Genomic DNA, 18,810 nt, shown 5'->3' with positions numbered 1-18,810 from the left:
CTTCTGTTCAAGAGATTTTTTTGCTGCTGAATCATTTATAACTCAGCTAAAATGTCTCGTTGGCCAAGGACATAATAAAAAAATAGAGGCAGACACTGAAATTGCTGTTCTTGCCCATGACCATTCATTTATTTGTGTTACAAATATTTGGATATATATACAAATATGTATAATATTTAACTGATGATTTTAAATTTGGAGTCATGACTTCAGGGTGGGTTTAAACCAACACAACAAAGAAAATCACTAACACACCGCCTCTTAAACTGAGGCTTCTTATGATATATCCTCCTACCTCCCTACAAACATAAACAGCAGAAAAGGCAAAAATGGCAGCCACTCCTACAACTCCAAAACAAGAGACAATACAAAACAAACCAGTTATATACAACTATATAAAACCTACACAAATAATCAGATTTAGTCAAAGCCTATAAGTAGTACTTCTCATCACACTCCATCTAAGCGTGATTAACTACTGTTACGACCTGGCCTAGGCTACCAGATCGTAACAGGAAACAAACGGAGAAATAATTATAATAAAGAAAAATGTTTATTTGTGGCGGGACAATACAGGCTTCAGGAGTTGATATGGCCAAAAAAATAACAACTTCGAAACACAAACAGAATGGCTAACTTCGTATTTATCAGAAAGAAAATATACAAAAACCTACCCTAACTCCCTAGCCGTAAACAGAGGACAAAATGGAACAGAAATAGCCTCAACTCCCTACGTCCCAACCACTGGTCTGCAAAAACAATGAGTTGAATATACAGGCTATGTACAAAGTGTGCTATATACAAAAGGCTATATACAATAGGCGACCAGACTGATATTAAGGGGGAAACCGTAATCTTAGTCAAAGGAGAAGCATAAGGTCAAAACCGACACAGAATCCAAAATACATACAACAAACACTTCTAAACAAACACTCAGAAACACCACGAACAAACTAGTCTTTGTCAGGGCTGGCTTGGATGCCGTTCCATTTACTGCCACTAGGGGCGCCCGAGCCAGGGCTGGCTCGGACGCCGTGCCATCTACCTCCACAAGGGGCACCCGAACCAGCCCTAGACTTCAGCAACGCAATCAGCAATGATCCGTCTCACCTGTTGCCATGGCTTCATAAGGAAGCCCATGGAGACGGATCATTGCTGATTCGTTGTGGTTATGCCGTTGCGTTCTCAGCCTCTCCCTGTTTTCTCTGTTGCTGCGTTTGCCTCTGTAGGTGTCCCGTCACCTATCTCTCCTGTCTGTTTTCTCTGTCATTTTTCGAGTTCCTATCTCCTGCGTCGCTTACTGACCTCCCTCAAGTTTTCCTCAACCTGTTTACCTTCCTATCCCGTTGCTGTGTGTATGGGAAGGGTTTTTTTTGTTTGAGCAGTTTTTATTGCTAGCAGCCAGCTACTTCCCCTGGCGTCCTTGGTTTGCTTTATTTCTTTCTATGCGTTGAGAAGTCCGCATTTATTCAGGCACTCCTTTTAGTTCTGTTGTTTTGTGGCACTTGGTTCCACCTCTCCCTTGCTCTCTCTAACGCGGTGTGTTGTTCCTTACCCACCGGCGTTACAGTCTTAACTATACAGTAACCTATAGTTATACAGTAACCTAGTTCTCTTCCGGCTTTCAAGAGAGGCGGTCGCACTTTATCTCTGCTCCTGCACTCCCTCCCTCCTGCCCTGCTCAGCTTAGATTCTCTGTCTTGTCTTAGTAACCTGACGCTGCTCTTCGAATTTTAACAAGAAAATGGATTTGATCAGGTGGTCTCTCAACGCAATTGACACTATTTTTTCCACGAGGAGTCAGGGTGCGGGAGAACCCACATGCCTGGACGGTACGTTCTCATCTGGATATGTGCATGACTCGTGGGGGACCTGGCGTTGTTTGTGTCTTGCGCCTCTCTCCCTGGAAGATGTTGAGGATGTGTACTTATTTGGAACTTTGATCGCGATGGCTCTGCTGATTGGATTAGGCGTTGCCCTGGTGTATCGGAAAGTTGATAGAGTGGAGTCAGCTATTGAGCGTCCACGTCAAGTGCCCCATATGATTGATGCGGTGGGTAGAGCTGTTGGAACACAGACTGTGACTGTTGGAAAAAGCTTGGAGACAATCGTGGATGGAATCAATGCTCTACGTGCGAAGTTGGATCAGTTGGGAGACAGCCGACTTTAAGAGGAGTTCGTGCTCAAATTCCCAAGGATGAGCTCCTTGCTAAATTCCTCATTCTTCTTATCTGCATTGGCGCCCAAACAAATTCTCCCAGAAGGTCGTCGTCTTGGTTACCTGCTCCTACCCCCACACAGAGACTGTCAGAGATGGCTCTCGCCTTCCAACGCGAACTTTGACACAAAAACTCTGTGCCAGGCCTCTGGCCCCCCCTCCCTCTCTGAATGAATCACGCCTCTCACTGCTTACTGTCTGTGTTATCAATGCTGTATGTGCTATGGGGATTTTTTGCATGCACACAGACTGTTGTCCTGTTCGCGAGAATAATCTGTGGTCATATTTTTTTTGTCTCCTCCCAATGTTATCTCTATGTTTTCTCATTCTGCGTAAAGGTGGCGCCCATTGAGGCGACGCTGCTCTGGGTTTTCGGTGCTTTAACACTGGGCCCTGGGCGAAGACGCATTTCACCCTGTGCTTGTACAATGTGTGAAGAATAAAGCTTTGAATCTTTGAATCTTGAATCTTAACTACTTTATCAAAATCTCAACACACGAACAACCCTCAATACCTTCCTTCCTGCCTGCCCCCTGTCTTCATTCCCGGGCCGGTTTAAATGGGGGTGATGACAGCAGGGACAGCCAACAGGATCGTCGGAAGGGAGTGGTGTGATGAGAGACAGCCAACGGCACCTCGACATCGTCGTTGCGGAGCGAGATTAGACGCGTTGCCTGGGGAAACAACTTACATGCACAATGTGCGGCGCTCACACATAGTGCGCCTTATGACAACCCTAGTGAACTTTATATAAATAATCCTACACCGACCTGAGGGTCGTAACACTACAAAGTCCAAGATAGGGAAACAAATGACCATATCAGTTCTAACTCAAAAGTCCCTTTAAGAACCACAAATGTCTAATTCATTAGGGCAACGTGGAGCCTAGTCAAAACACTATGGGGCACCATTAAAAACTCGAGGTGAGCTTTTAAACCCATCATGATTATGAGTTCAGCCTTAGTCAGCCTTTATCACTTACAGCCTGAAGGGAGACGTCACGTGACCCCTAATCCAGTTGTTCATCCGTCATTGCGCCATCTTCTGGACAACCTGTGAATAAAATCAGAGCAGCTAATCCACAGACCTCCTAAAAACAGCAATGGCCGCAACATAGAGAACAGCGGTACATGTATAATAGAGAACAGCGGTACATGTATAATAGAGAACAGCGGTACATGTATAATAGAGAACAGCGGTACACGTATAAAAGAGAACAGCTGTACACGTATAATAGAGAACAGCTGTACACGTATAATAGAGAACAGCGGTACACGTATAATAGAGAACAGCGGTACACGTATAAAAGAAAACAGCGGTACACGTATAATAGAGAACAGCGGTACACGTATAAAAGAAAACAGCGGTACACGTATAAAAGAGAACAGCGGTACACGTATAAAAGAGAACAGCGGTACACGTATAAAAGAGAACAGCGGTACACGTATAATAGAGAACAGCTGTACACGTATAATAGAGAACAGCTGTACACGTATAAAAGAGAACAGCGGTACACGTATAATAGAGAACAGCGGTACACGTATAAAAGAAAACAGCGGTACACGTATAAAAGAAAACAGCGGTACACGTATAATAGAGAACAGCGGTACACGTATAAAAGAGAACAGCGGTACACGTATAAAAGAGAACAGCGGTACACGTATAACAGAGAACAGCGGTACACGTATAACAGAGAACAGCGGTACACGAATAAAAGAGAACAGCGGTACACGAATAAAAGAGAACAGCGGTACACGAATAAAAGAGAACAGCGGTACACGTATAATAGAGAACAGCGGTACACGAATAAAAGAGAACAGCGGTACACGAATAAAAGAGAACAGCGGTACACGTATAATAGAGAACAGCTGTACACGAATAAAAGAGAACAGCGGTACACGTATAATAGAGAACAGCGGTACACGTATAATAGAGAACAGCGGTACACGTATAAAAGAAAACAGAGGTACACGTATAAAAGAAAACAGCGGTACACGTATAAAAGAAAACAGCGGTACACGTATAATAGAGAACAGCGGTACACGTATAATAGAGAACAGCGGTACACGTATATTAGAGAACAGCTGTACACGTATAATAGAGAATAGCGGTACATGTATAAAAGAGAACAGCTGTATGTTCATAACACTCCAGTGAGCTGCAAGTATAAAATCTTGGGTTAGCAACAGGTTCTGTAGAATAGATCAAAATAGATTTGAGCATCTGAAGGCCCCCCTTGTTGAGCCATATGTTTCTCTTCTTTGAGGTGGGAATTTCCACCCTGTCTAATTCCTACTTAATGCCATAGTTTCCTCCCGTTAGGTAATTGTCCCCGTCACACAATAGTGGCCAACCAAGGAGGGTGAGAGATGTTACATGCTTCCTCTGAGACAAATCCTGCCAATCACATGTTTTATTTTTCCCACCTGTTTGCCATCCCAGTTTGTCCCTCTAGCGCTCTCTAATTACCTTGCCTCTGGTTCTATAATTCTGTTTACGGTAAACCTGAATAAATATGGAGATGTGGATTGAGGTAATCAAAGGTTTATTCACAACCCATCCATAAAATCACTTCATTTATTAATATTACTTAAACGCAAAATTAACAAAACACAATGCAGAAAAATAGAAAAGAAACATACAGGAGCTCCAACGAACTGGCCTACTGGCCGTGGGTGTCCAAGTACAAGCAGTCTAGCCCTGTCTATATTCTAAAGTCTCCAACACACACACACATGCAAAAGTGCAATGCATGTGAACTCACACCACAGCGAGTAAGGTGCCAAACCACGAGTGAACGGACATCCTGATGTCCTAAAAAAACAAGAGACACAATTAGGATCTACAATTGCTCTGACCACTAGACCCACGGGACACCCCACAGCCAATAATATTTTCCAGAAAACAACAAATAAAAATAATGCTTAAAAAACAATCCCACACTAAACCAAAAACTGCTGCCAAAGTAAATAAAACAATAAGTCAGTTAAACAAAAAAAAACCAACATCAAACCATCAGTTAATAATCAAATGAAAAATATAATCACGTCAACTAGAACAAAACGACCAAGAAACGAATTACACAAAACAATAGATAAAAATAAGTAAAGTAGAGAACCAAATAGATGATGCTTACACAGGACCATCAGCCGCTGCTATAAACAGCTCACACCCTTTTAGCTGTTGCGCCAATCCACGTTACTCCTACAATGAACAGGCATTAGCTGCATGAACCACCAATAACCAACAAACTATGCGGAATACCGCGTAGCTACCTATGGATAGGTGCTGCTCCAGCAGGTTACAGAAGTGATAAGCCGCAGTGAAGCCACAACAAACGGCTACAATGTATAAGCAGTTTTAGAGAGCTCTGCGCTAATGCACCGTCAACACAGGGTGGAGGAAAGAAGCTTGCATAGACCAGCACACCAGCAAAGTGGCACAAACACAAGCACAAACTGTATTTTGTTTACAAATGTCACGCGAGTCGGTCGGATTCCGAAGCATTGTTCGAACTCTGAAACAAAGTTTTCTCGAAATTTTGAGTCGAAGTCCGAATATGTTGAGTACTGAGGCAGTCGTGTTCCGGGGTTCTACTGTATTTTCTTTATTTCATTTATGTGAACTTTTATGTGGGGTTAGCTGTATTGGGGACTACATGTGGTGTATGCTATGGCAATTATCTCTATTGGTGTGATGTGTTGATTGCATGAGAACCCCCCTTAATAAGCAGAAGGGTTGTAGGCCAATGGGGAGGGGGGGGGGGGGTCTTCCTGGACTGGTGAATGGAGAGTGAGGACTTCCTGGTTGATGACTGATGACTGGAAGAGGGGGTTATACTTACATACAAATATATAATATAATATGGTATAATATAATGCAATATATTATAATATATTATAACATAATATAATACAATACTATATTATATAATATACCCTTTTGCTTATCAAAAAATAGGAATGTACTAGAATCATGAACTTGTGATTTATTTGCTACAGTTGAATTTGCTTATGTTGAATTATTGTGATGTAATATTTGAGTTAGTTGTGTCTAGAGTAAGTCTGTATCTGTATTTATGGTAGGCTCTAAGTGTGTATCTGGGGGGATATAATATATTAGAAGATTTTTCCAGTGATTGATGTTCATGTTATTTTTTGTTTTCCAATTCATGAGGATGACTTTTTTGGCAATGACTAGGGACATTATGATTATTCTATTGTTTTGTGGTGTTGTGCTAATGGTTGATATGTCTCCTAGCAGGCATAATGATGGTGTTGGATGAATTTGGGTATTTAGTGCTTGAGATAGATGAGTAGTGACTTCCTTCCAAAACTGGTTAACTGGAGTGCAGTGCCACATAGCATGGATATAATTATCAACAGTGTTCTGATTGCAGTGTGTACAGTTTGGTGAGTACCCCCCTTGAAATGTGAATCCCATTTTATACATTTTGTATGCGGTATAGTGTACTCGGGGAATTACTTTATACTGGATTAATTGTAAATTAGTATTTGTGATAATGCTATAGTTATTATTACATATCTGTATCCAGAAGTTGGCATTAAGAGTTATTGATAAATCTTCTTCCCATTGCTTGTATGGTAAGCTAATGTTAAGATTTAATTGGATAATGTTTTATTTGCTGTAGTAATTTTAAGAAGTTCTGAGATTGGTGTAGGGAGGGCTAAAGTAGTTGGATTGATTTTTGAACTGATGAGTGATCTTAACTGGTGATATTTTAAGACCTGAGTTCTTTACATTGCCGTATTTCTGAGTTATTTGTGGTAGTGACATTAATGTGGTATTGTTATACAGATGTTTGAGGTGCGTGATTCCCTTATTAGTCCATGATAGATAGTTTAATGTTTTTTTATTAATTGTAAAGTCCGGGTTATTCCAGATGGGTGAATGGATGGTTGGTGTTAATGCTGAGTTTGTTAGTTTGTGAAAATTCCATCAGGCTGTCAGAGTTGTAGCCACAGTTGTATTATAAAAACATGGGTGATGTTTAATTGTTTGGCTGATAAATGGTAAATTGGCTATCTGTATATCTTTACATAATGCTTGTTCTAAATCAGTCCACGATCTATATTGTACTATTAGGTTTTATCCATTTTAATATATATTTTAAATGATTTGCAAGATAATAATGGTGGAAATTTGGTGCCTCCAGACCGCCATATGATTTCGAGTTCTGTAACGTTGTAAGTTTGATTCTAGATGGTTTATTTTTCCAATAATAATCAGTTATTGTGATATTTAAAGTCTGAAACCAAGTGAGTGGGGGCTGAATGGGAATCATTGAAAATAAATAATAGATTTTTGGTAATATTGTCATTTTAATCGTAGCAATTCTGCCAGTGAAAGTGAAAGAGGAAGTGTAGTCCAGCGGCGAAGATCGTCACTTATTGTTTTAGTTAACGGGTTGTAATTGAGCTTGAACAACTCTGACAGCTGGGGAGATATCTTTATACCCAGATATGTGATGTAATTACTACATATTGGGATAGGTAATGTTTTCAGTTCAATATCACATTTATTTATATTTATTGGGAGAATTGCAGATTTTGACCAGTTAATTGAGTACTCTGATATTATTGAATCGGTTTCAATTGTTTTTGTTATTGAGATATGTGGTTTTTGTAGAAATAGTAGGATATCGTCTGCATGTAGACTGATTTTATGTTCCATATTAGGTAGGCCTGTGTTGAAAAAATCGATTTTCCGATTCAGAATCGATTCGCGTATGATGATCTGATAATCGATTCGTACGTCCAAAGATCGATTTTTTGTGAACTTCTACACCCGCCACTGTCACTGAATTCACGCAGGCGTGCTCGGTCTAACTAACTGTAAAACAACATGGCGTCGGACAGTGACAGTAACGACGATAGTCAAATCGGCAATCTAAAAACAGGACAGTTTATCCAGTGTCAGTGACTATTTACAGTTAGTCCATGTCACTGACAGTTTACCCAGTGTTTTTACAGTTTTAAAAAGTTAAAAATGTTCTTGTAACGTTGGGCGCAATGCGATGGACGAGACAGAATCCTTTGCACTTTCCAAATCGTTACGTTTATTACGTTTACCGAAGCGCAGACAGCGCACATAAAACACGTTTACATAGAACATGTGTGACTCAAACAATGAGCACAGGACGCTGCGCGAACGCACATTAAGTAGACAAACCACACAAACCCCACGTGATGACGAGACGAGCCACAGGTGAGGATTATCACAAGACGCACCCGCACCCACGGAGATACACAGACGCAGACGAGTACACGCAGACAACGTTAACACACGCCCAACAGGGAGGGGTCGGGGACCGTAACGTGAGAGTTCTGTTCTTATAATCTCACTTTAAAGAAAAATACACGTTTACATTTTATACTTTCAGTTTATTAAGTGTGAGCACTTTTAAAATAAAAATGCATTTGGTAGCAACAGCTTTTGAGTCCACTGTTGCAGATATAGACACCTCAAAGATGTCCTCTGTTTATTGTCCTGGATTACCTTTCTTGAAGGTAGATTTATGATTACCCTTTTCACCAGTCTTCCAGCCATCAATAACTACCAACTACCAGTAACTATTTGCTGATTAATATTGATATAATACTAGTTTTAACATGTTGCTTCTGTACATAGTCAGGAAACAGCTCAAATAAATACATTTTTAATAACACTAAACCCCGAATTGGATCGAATTGGATCGAATAGAGAATAGATAAGGAGAGAGTGAGCATCCTTGTCTGGTCCCCCGGTGTAATGTGAAAGGTTGTGATATTACCCCGTTGGTGTTGACTGTAGCCTTAGGTGCAGTGTATAAGATCTGTATCCAGTTAATGAATGATTCTCCAAATCAGAGTTTATACAGTGTGATAAATAAGAATTTCCAGTTTACTCTGTCAAAGGCTTTTTCTGCATCTAGGGTTACAATTGCTGTTGGTATGTTTTGGTGTGAGGTGTAGTCTATTATGTTCACTAATCTGCGCATATTTGTGGATGAGTGTCGACCTTTGAGAAAACCTGTTTGATCAGGATTTATTAAATTATGAATTACTGTTTCTACTCTGTTGGCTAGTGCCTTGCTGATTATTTTTGTGTCTGTATTCATTAATGATAATGGTCTGTAGCTAGATGGTTGGGTAAGGTCTTTGTTTGGTTTAAGGTGAAGGGAGATGATTGCAGTATTCATGTTTGTTGGAAGTTTTGCATTTTGTTTGATTTCTGTTATTGTTCTGTGAAACAGTTGAGATAAGGATGACCCGAGAAGGAGAGGGGTGCCTCTCTACCCACACCCGAGCAGCTGTCCGGCGATATTCTTCGGCCAGCTCGGGTATGGAAGTTTCCCGAGCCGCGCACAGCAGGTACGCACACTCGGGGTCCAGCGTCAGCTGCGCCAGAGTCGGCAGGGCTTTGCGGCACGGAGGAGAGGGAGAAGAGCGGTGATGCCGCTTGCTGGGTTTCTTCCCCTTTTTTGGCTTTGGTTTATAGCCTGGCATTTTCCACTTGGTGTCTCAGACGGCTCGTCGTTCTGTGACGATGGGTGCGGCGTGAAGGATGAGACACAGAATCCCTCTATAGCAGCAAACGTCACTTTTAATTTTAACAAAGATTGCGCAATAGCGCACGGAGAACAATACACAGACACAGCAACGTGTAGACTTTAGACAACGACGAGCACAGGACACTGCGCGAGCGCACCTTAAATAGACAAACCACATTAGCCCCACGTGATTACGAGACGATTCACAGGTGAGACACATTATTCACACGACATAGCCATCACCACAGAGTACCACTGACGCAGACAAGGCACGTGGACTACGAATACACACGTCCAAAAGGGAGGGGCCGGGGTCCTCAACGTGACACTTTACTTCATGTTCTGTTTCTTTCTTCTTTTTAAATGTAGTGTATGAGATTATTTTTCCTCTTAGAACTGCTTTGCCTGTTTCCCATAAAAGTGATGATGATATGTCTGGAGAGTCATTTATTTCTAAAAAGGATGTCCACTCTTTTATTATATATTCTGGCCATTTTACATATTCTAAGTGCATGCAGGAGAAAGTTTGCTAAAAACAGGAAGCTTCAAAATAGCCTTTGTAGGTCCACTTGACATTTGCAAACCACGAAGTGAAAAACCTCGCTTCTGCATGGAGAGAGGAAACATCTGTGTGCTTGACGTCTGTAACTTAGGTGCAACCCCAAGTAGTGAAAGTTAAGTGGATTACAATCCCAAGTCGTGGAGCCTTTTTCACATTTGTGATCGCTGAGTTGTCAAAGTTTGTTGTAGGATTTAGGGAACTAAGATGGGCTCATCTAATTGTGAAAGTCTTAGACAAACAACTTTTGGAGAACATGCAAAAACAGAGTTCGGCAAATTCCAACAGAGACGGGGGGGCTCACCCATATTCATTATAAAATAGAGACAGAAGTAGACTGATTTTAGAGCTACACACTGATTAAAAGACACAAGACTGGTGACATTCTTTTTTTGCATCAAACGGACGCGCTGCACTAGTTATAATAATGGACGTTCAAAAGACGTCCACTGAAAAGTCAGAATGAACGTTTTTGCAACGTCTTTTTTAAACGTCTTTTGAACGTCCATTATTGACGTCAACTGAATGTCAGTAATAGACGTTCAAAGACGTTTAAAAAAAGACGGCGCAAAAACTTTCATTCTGGCTTTTCAGTGGACGTCTTTTAAACGTCTGACGAAGACGTTTAATTGACGTCTTTTGGACGTGTCTTTGCTCAGTGGGACGTGTTGAGGGTTTTGGGTGGTTTCGTCGTCCTCCCTGAATTCTCCTGGAATTAAGAGGGAATTTCCACCACAGGCTCCTAGTTGATAAAAAGTGACGTCGTCCAGGTGTGCTGGGAATCGTCCTTCTGGTTATGAAGTCCAGGAATGTGAGTCTCGTTCACGGTTTAACGACAGGGAATTGATCGCCTTTGTTTCAGTCTGTGTGGCCGTGTCATCTGTTGCCGTGGTAACAGTTTATTGTAACTACTATTTTGTAGTATTGTAAGTCGCTTTGGATAAAAGCGTCAGCTAAATACATAAAATAAAACAAATAAATAAAATAACATTGATCGGTTGGTTGGTGGATTTAAGTGAGATTCAGACTGCTATGTATGTATCTCAGAGAGGTTTAACTTATTTATAAGATTTAGTAGTGGCCTAGTAAACACAGATGGCATATGCTCATAAATAACATCACTGAACGTAATTTGTTGAGTGGATTGCAGATTGGCTACCGTGAATGTCAATCAAAATACAACCGTCAGCGCAGATGTGCGATTCATCTACTACTATTTTATGTGACGCGATCTACGCACATTCCTTCGCGATCGACGTAATGAGCACCCCTGGTGTACAGAGTTACAGGGGTAAAGAAAATAATGGCTGAAGCAAAATACAAAATTATTTCACTTGTGTCCCCTTTGATTAAGCAACAAGCCAACACACAAATATCAAATATGAAACAAAAAAAAAATTATTACATGTAGTGCTCAAGATAGTGAGTGGAAGGGAGCAACAGTCTTTCAGACTAGCATGTTCCTACTTCACCAGTATGTAGTGAAGGTGACTCTCAAAAGAAAGTAGTCCAACTCGTGGGTGGCTCGCCATCTAATTCTCCAGTAGATCCACCACCGTCTCCTCAGATCCTGATGATCTCTGATAAAAACCTGACGTATTTAAACAAAACAGATATGGTCAAAATTCTTCTATACTTAAGCCTAGGTGGCTATAATACCTTCCATCACACTATTACATGCAACAACATGAATAAATACACAAACATTAGTAGTATTACACAATACTTTTCTTTCCCCCCACATTCCAGAACATCAAATGGCAAGTACTAACACATTCTCTTAACCATATAACATATATTATAAAATATGAACCCAATTTTTCCTCCCTCTTATTTCCCTTTACAAGTTATGCATTAAACATGTATTGTAGCGTGGTCTACCGGATATGTTGGGGCCGGCGGCGCCTCGTGGTACATCGCGTCCGCCTTGCCCCGTACCGCCCAAGAGCTCAAGGCACTGGACGCTGCCCAGACTCTCCTGCCCCTGTTTCCCCCGTTGTCCCCCACACTGTTTCCCCTGTGGCTGGATCGGCCAGGCCGCAGCGTGCGCGTAGGCTACCACAGCGCCTACAGGACTGTGTGCCTTGAACTGTGTGCCCTTACTACATGGACTGTTTCACTGCTGAGTTCCCGACTGATTGAATGCCATGTTCCTGTTGCGCAACGCCGTGTTTTTGATGCTGTGAGTCTGACTGTTTATTGTCTTCAGAATCAGAAAAGGGTTTTATTGCCATTGTCAATGAACAGGTTCACAGACTAGGAATGCGTCTTTGCCCAGGGCCCAGTGTTAAAGCACCGAAAACCCAGAGCGGTGGCTGCCACAGGCGCCACCTTTACGCAGAGTGGCAGAGAAAACATAGAGATAACATTGGGAGGAGACAAAAAAATATGACCACAGATAATTCTCACAACAGGACAACAGTCTGTGTGCATGCAAAAAATCCCCAGAATTTAGCAAGGAGCTCGTCCTTGAGAATTTGAGCACGAACTCCTCTTAAAGTCGGCTGTCTCCCAACTGATCCAACTTCACACATAGAGCATTGATTCCATCCACGATCGTCTCCAAGCTTTTTCCAACAGTCACAGTGTGTTCCAACAGCTCTACCCACCGCATCAATCATGTGGGGCACTTGACGTGGACGCTCAATAGCTGACTCCACTTTATCAACTTTCCGATACACCAGGGCAACGCCTAATCCAATCAGCAGAGCCACCGCGATCAAAGTTCCAAATAAGTACACGTCCTCAACATCTTCCAGGGAGAGAGGCGCAAGACACAAACAACGCCACGTCCCCCACGAGTCATGCACATATCCAGCTGAGGATGTTCCGTCCGGGCATGTGGGTTCTCCCGCACCATGACTCCTCGTGGAAAAAATAGTGTCAATTGCGTTGAGAGACCACCTGATCAAATCCATTTTCTTGTTAAAATTCGAAGAGCAGCGTCAGGTTACTAAGACAAGACACAGAATCTAAGCTGAGCAGGACAGGAGGGAGGGAGTGCAGGAGCAGAGATAGCAGAGCAGAGATAAAGTGCGACCGCCTCTCTTGAAAGCCTCTCTTGTTGTGCAAGTTATACTGTTCATGTATTAATGCCATGATGTGGAATTGTTTTTTTTTTTGTCCCTTACACACTACTTTTTTGTACTAGGTGTGCTTGCCAGGATGGCTGACCTTTTTTTTTGGGGAGGGGGGGGGTCTTTGTAGCGTTGGGCCAATGGGGGGTACCGGGGAGTGACTGTAATACCCATGGGCCCCAGTGGCTCAGGGGTGTTGTGTGTTGTGTAAGTTTATGCTTTTGTGTTACAAGTTACTGTTGCCCTTCATATGTGCTGTTAGTGTTAGTCACCCCAGTCCATTTCATGTACTTGTGCCTTACCTGAGTCTCCCTTCCACCTATGTGTAATGTGATTGTCATAATACTATCCCCCGTGTTGCATATGTGAATTTAGCTGTTAGCTCCATGTGATTGCGCATGCGTGCAGCAAGTTTTCCTGTCGTGGCATTAATAAAGACAACTATTAAGACAAGATGGACCTGCTTACGACCTCTTCTCTCCACACCATGCCACAGTATTTATATGTAGGCTATACTATGTATGTGAACGGAAATAAAATTCTGTTCTTAATCTCACTAATTATTCTGTCCATTTACAAACACTCCTTTGTGACGGGCAGGGTGAGTGAAATAAAATGGAAGCGATCAGGCCAAGTCTCAGGGAAAAAGGATGGTTTAATTGAAAAAGTGCGCAAACCAAAACCCGTGAACTGATCCAAATTAAGGATATAATAACCAGCGGTCAACTGGTACAAAGACAAGACATATATAGACAAACAAATGACCCTCAGGTGAGACGGATCATGGACTCCGCCCACCCGAGGGACGAACACAATGCAACGATTGACAGAACAGCTGCCGCTGTAGACAGGGTCGACCAGTAGGGGGCCCGCCATTTCGTGACATCCTTCATGAAAAGAACAAAGAAAAATCTCCTCTCGGATTAATTTGACTCGCTGCTAGACTGTCTCGATCAGGTCTAGCCAGCAATGGCTAAGAATAAATCGAACACATTTCACTCCACAATTCCACATTTGCGCTTAGTAACCGATAAACTCAAACTGTCTCAAAACATAAGTTCAGTCATTTAAGGCATTTGCTAAATTCTCATTTTTTAAGCTCTCTAAATGCTTATGAACGCACAGTAAAATTGTAGGCTAGTTAACTAGCCTACATGGAGAACTAGCAGTTTGCTCACCGTTATTTATTCACAACTAATTCTCTGTAGGAGATTTGAAGTCCCCAATTCTCTTCGTTTGTAGTACTGTCCTCATGAATTATAATAGCAGGATTTCTACTATTATTTTCCTCAATAATTGCTACTACACGTCTCCTTAACACGAGGAGAATCGACAGAAAGAACAAAAGAAAGAAAGAGTGGTGGTCTTGGTAGACTGCACAAAGCAGTAGGCGGAACCACTCCTTCCCCACCACGTCCCTATAGACTATAAATAAACACCATCTCCCTGTAGCAGAACTTCACTAGGGGAAGAACACTGAAGACCATGAAGGGAACAGCCATCCTCATTGTACTCCTGAATCTCTGGATTACCAGTCATGGTGAGTGTGTACACATATTTAAATAAGACCAATACTTATCACTTCTTTCAGTTCTCATCTCATGGTGTGTATTGATTTACAGCTCTTGACTGTAAAGTGGTAGAAGGCAGACTGAAGCAGATTGATGCTGGGAACGGCCAGGTGTTTGGAGTGAACTCAGATGGTTCGATCTTCACTCTGTATGTAACCGGGTGGACACATTTACTAGGAGCCCTGACGCATGTCAGTGTGGGTCCTGCTGGAGTCTGGGGAGTCAACTCAGTGAATTACATCTACAAACTTGTGAGAGGGGACTGGGTAAAGACCCCAGGTAGGCTGGTCCATACATACTGGACAAGAATTCAACATGTAACTGTCATGTCTGTCTCTGCCCCTCTGTCAGGTTTTGCCTACATCTCATTTAGCCCCTGATGTCTTTCAGTCTTGTCTTTGTTTTTGCTTTCCATGTGTCACTTTCTGTTGATCACGTCCCCGTGTATATAACTCCACCTTCCTATGTGTTTCAGCAGTTTCTAGTTCTGTTATTGATTAGTTTGGTATTTATTCCCTGTGTGTTCCAAACTTTCCTTGCAGGTTATTGTGGTTGTGAATCTGTCTTGGCTAATGCTAATTATTGTCTAATCACCCTACCGTTTGCTGTCTTATCTCAGTTAAGTTTTCCTGGTGTTTGGTTATAGCAAGTTAATATGTTTCATATATCTTCAGGTTACCCTGGTGATTTGTTTTACTGTGTGTTTGTATGTTTGATTATCTCCTTACCTGGTGTTAGTTTGCGGTTATGCTTTCAGTACATCTTGTTAAATACTTTGTAGTGTTTTCTTTATGGTTAATTGTTTTGTGCCCTGAGTTCTGTCATACTTTATACATGGTTTAAGTCTTCTTTTGAGTTTGAATCTATTTAGTCTCGTCTTGTGGGTCGCAGAGTGTCGGCCCTGTGTGTTTAATAGCATTTCTTTAATTTGTCAGCCTGTGTGTTTTTATGTTACTCCTGTTGTGCTCATTTTTGGTTTGCTTTAGCTTAGGGTGACCAAACGTCCGTATTTCCCGGGACATGTCCGTATTTTCACGTCCTGTCCCGGGCGTCCCGGGTTTCCAGGAAATGTCCTGGTTTTTAAATTACCTTCACTGTACCATTTAAATTTAAATTTACAGGCGTAATCCCCGAGCTGCATCAGTGAGGGCAGCCCTGTTCTTAATCAGAATGTAGACAGAGTTTGCCACGCCCCCTTCCCCCCGCAAGGTGTCCTGGTTTTTCCAAATGAAAATATGGTCACCCTACTTTAGCTCCTCATTGTGCCTCACTGTCCTGCTGCCATCCGTGTTGGTCTGGTTGAACAAACAGAGGATATGAACCCTGTGTTGAGTCTAATAGAACCTGCTGTCTATTGCGCATGTATCCGCCTTCATGAAGAAATATGTTACAGTAACATGAAGGACTAGGGTCTAAATTATCACATTGTGATTGTTTTTTGTATTTGAATTCCTGTAAAACTGCATTGTATATTTCTACAATATGTTTTTTCTAACTTCAAGGTCTGCTGAAACAGATAGATGCAGGGGGATCATTACTCACAGCTGGTGTCAACATGTATGATGACATTTTCTGCCTTAACGGGGATGAAACCATGAGCCATAAGTCAGGTGATGAGGCCCACTGGGTTAACATCCCAGGAAAGCTAAAATACTACAGCTGTGGACCCTACAGCTGCTGGGGGTCAACAACCAAGACAACATCTTCATTATGAAGGTAAGGGGGAGGAGTCAACTCATTTAAATTATGAAGGTAAGGGGGAGGAGTCAACTCATTTACATTATGAAGGTGGATTTGGAACAATGTTGTGATTACTGACATATTGAACTCTGGTGCTGCAATTCTTTCAGACTGTCTTTGTGTTTGCTGGGCACAATGTAGTTAATGTTTTGGTTTCTTGACACGCTATTGTCACCTTTTACTGATTTATGTTGGCATAGTGTTAAAGAATTATTACACTATATTCTCATTCTAATAATATTTATTCCCATAGTTATTATTTTCTAAATTGTCAGTCTGACTCTGATTTGTGTCAGGGAGTAAGTGCTACAGCTTGTGCTGGATCTCTAAATTGGGAGTCAGTACCCGGAGCTCTTTCCATGATTGAAGTTTCTACTGATGGACAGGTGTATGGGGTCAATTCCGTTGGCGATATCTATTACAGGTACTTAGATTTTTTTGCCTTATTATATACATTGCAATAAAACTCCACATTGGGACAGACAGTCACAGAAGATATCTAAGTAGATCTAAGAGTATTCTACCTTTGATTAAGTTACATAATGGACTATTTAATTCTTGTCTTCCAGAGAGGGCACCTCTCCATGCAAACCAACTGGCACTGGATGGCAACACATCCCACATTCACAAAAAGTCAAACACCTTTCCTACGATCTCGGACACCTGTGGCTCATTGGCACAGATGACAGCATTTCAGACTGCAGCATTTAAAAAAACGCTGCCACTATGTCAGAGACTTAGACTCTTGGAGAATAAGATTAATATTTTGCAGTCTATTACAGTGTCTTTAAAAGTTAAAAACAGTATATATGAAGAAGCAAAAGAAAGTTAAAATTTGCATGACTGTTTAATGTTTTATGTTGCAATAATGCAGTAATAATAATAAAATTGGAATTCCATAGCAACCACATAGAATACTATGTATACCATATAGCATGACCGTAGCAACTACCTGAGGTACCATATCAATCGGTTAATGTGACAAAGCTTGAGATGGAAGAGGGATTAATTTGCAGATAAAAAGTTAAATACAGAAGGTCAAGGCACAGGGGCTATCTAAAACAAAACCAGTCATGGGACAGATAAAAAATGAGCAAAGGTCAGAGACCAAAACATACGAGCAGATATCATGAACACGAGAGGCAAGACAAGTACAAATGGCTTTGTAAGGCTTACTGAACGTAGGAAAATACAATTGTATTCTGGAGAGGTGGCCCTCCGGTGGCCAGAAGGGGTTTGCTGATGGTTAACAACAACCCAGCAAGATCCTAGCAACTACCTGGGACTTAGCAATGGTATAGAAATCATCTGGGATGCAGAGGAATTTTCCTACACACACAAACATTATGTCCATTTTGACAACGCAGTTGTGCAATCCACATGTTGAAATTCAGTCTAATACAGAATTCCACATAATCTCTGGCTACTTCACATCCATAATTGTGTCAGATATGCATGTAATTTGGCGGGGGCACAGGCTTTTTTCAAAAGCCAGTTTTGCGCTAGGACCACACAGAAAACGACCGCTCCGAGTTCTCACGCTGAACAGCCCCCGTCAATGTTTGACACACACACCAACCAGCCCAGTTCTCAAGCCTCAAGCCATTTGTGCCCCTCCACCTATGAAATCAAAATTTCGTCCATGCAGATATGTTTGGATTTTAAATGGTTGGCTCACGACAGCAGTTGGTGTTGAACCGGGAGCTGATCAGGTGTCATGTGTTCCTGTCTCCCCCCTTGTCAGTCTTGACTTTTGTTTTGTTCTCTGTGTTTGCGTGTCTTTTATTTTGACATTTCCTAGTTGTCTCTGGTTTCACACCCCTGCCATGTTCCCTGCCCCTCGTTATCACCTTCAGGTGTGTCTTGTTGTGTCCCTTGTTTAGTTGATGTATTTAAGTCCTGTGTTTGGTCCTGGTGGTTGTGGGTTATTGAATGTTGTTAAGCTGTATAGTGTAATCTGTGAGTATTTGGTTTGTCTCTATGACTTTTGTGGTTCTTGCTTCTTTAGTGTTAGTTTTATTGTTATCTTTGGTCTTTGTATGAGTTGTGTTGTTTTTGTGTTGGACAATTGTATTAAAACCTCTTAAAAGCTG

The 18,810-nt window shown here is 41.7% G+C and overlaps 1 long non-coding RNA gene and 1 pseudogene across 4 annotated transcripts; one reads left to right on the top strand and one right to left on the bottom strand.

The window, feature by feature from the left end:
- Window positions 1–99: 99 nt before the first annotated feature.
- Window positions 100–15,081, bottom strand: LOC143484233 (uncharacterized). 3 transcript variants are annotated; one of them, XR_013122580.1, is made up of 4 exons: window positions 14,585–15,081; window positions 11,735–14,293; window positions 2,733–3,271; window positions 100–2,287 (listed from the first exon to the last, which is right to left on the bottom strand). It is a non-coding gene; the product is annotated as an uncharacterized LOC143484233 (long non-coding RNA). The 3 variants fall into 3 exon arrangements; XR_013122578.1 differs by having other exon boundaries at window positions 11,735–15,081; XR_013122579.1 differs by having other exon boundaries at window positions 100–2,063; window positions 11,735–15,081.
- On the top strand, window positions 14,793–18,810 carry LOC143484216 (fish-egg lectin-like; annotated as a pseudogene). The gene is made up of 5 exons (XR_013122573.1): window positions 14,793–14,946; window positions 15,029–15,256; window positions 16,480–16,693; window positions 17,014–17,141; window positions 17,287–18,810. The product of XR_013122573.1 is annotated as a fish-egg lectin-like (transcript).

The sequence above is a fragment of the Brachyhypopomus gauderio genome, chromosome 20 (assembly GCF_052324685.1).
Source record: "Brachyhypopomus gauderio isolate BG-103 chromosome 20, BGAUD_0.2, whole genome shotgun sequence".
NCBI lineage: Eukaryota > Metazoa > Chordata > Actinopteri > Gymnotiformes > Hypopomidae > Brachyhypopomus > Brachyhypopomus gauderio.
Note: the sequence above shows the minus strand (reverse complement) of the source record. Positions and strands in the feature narration are given on the sequence as shown.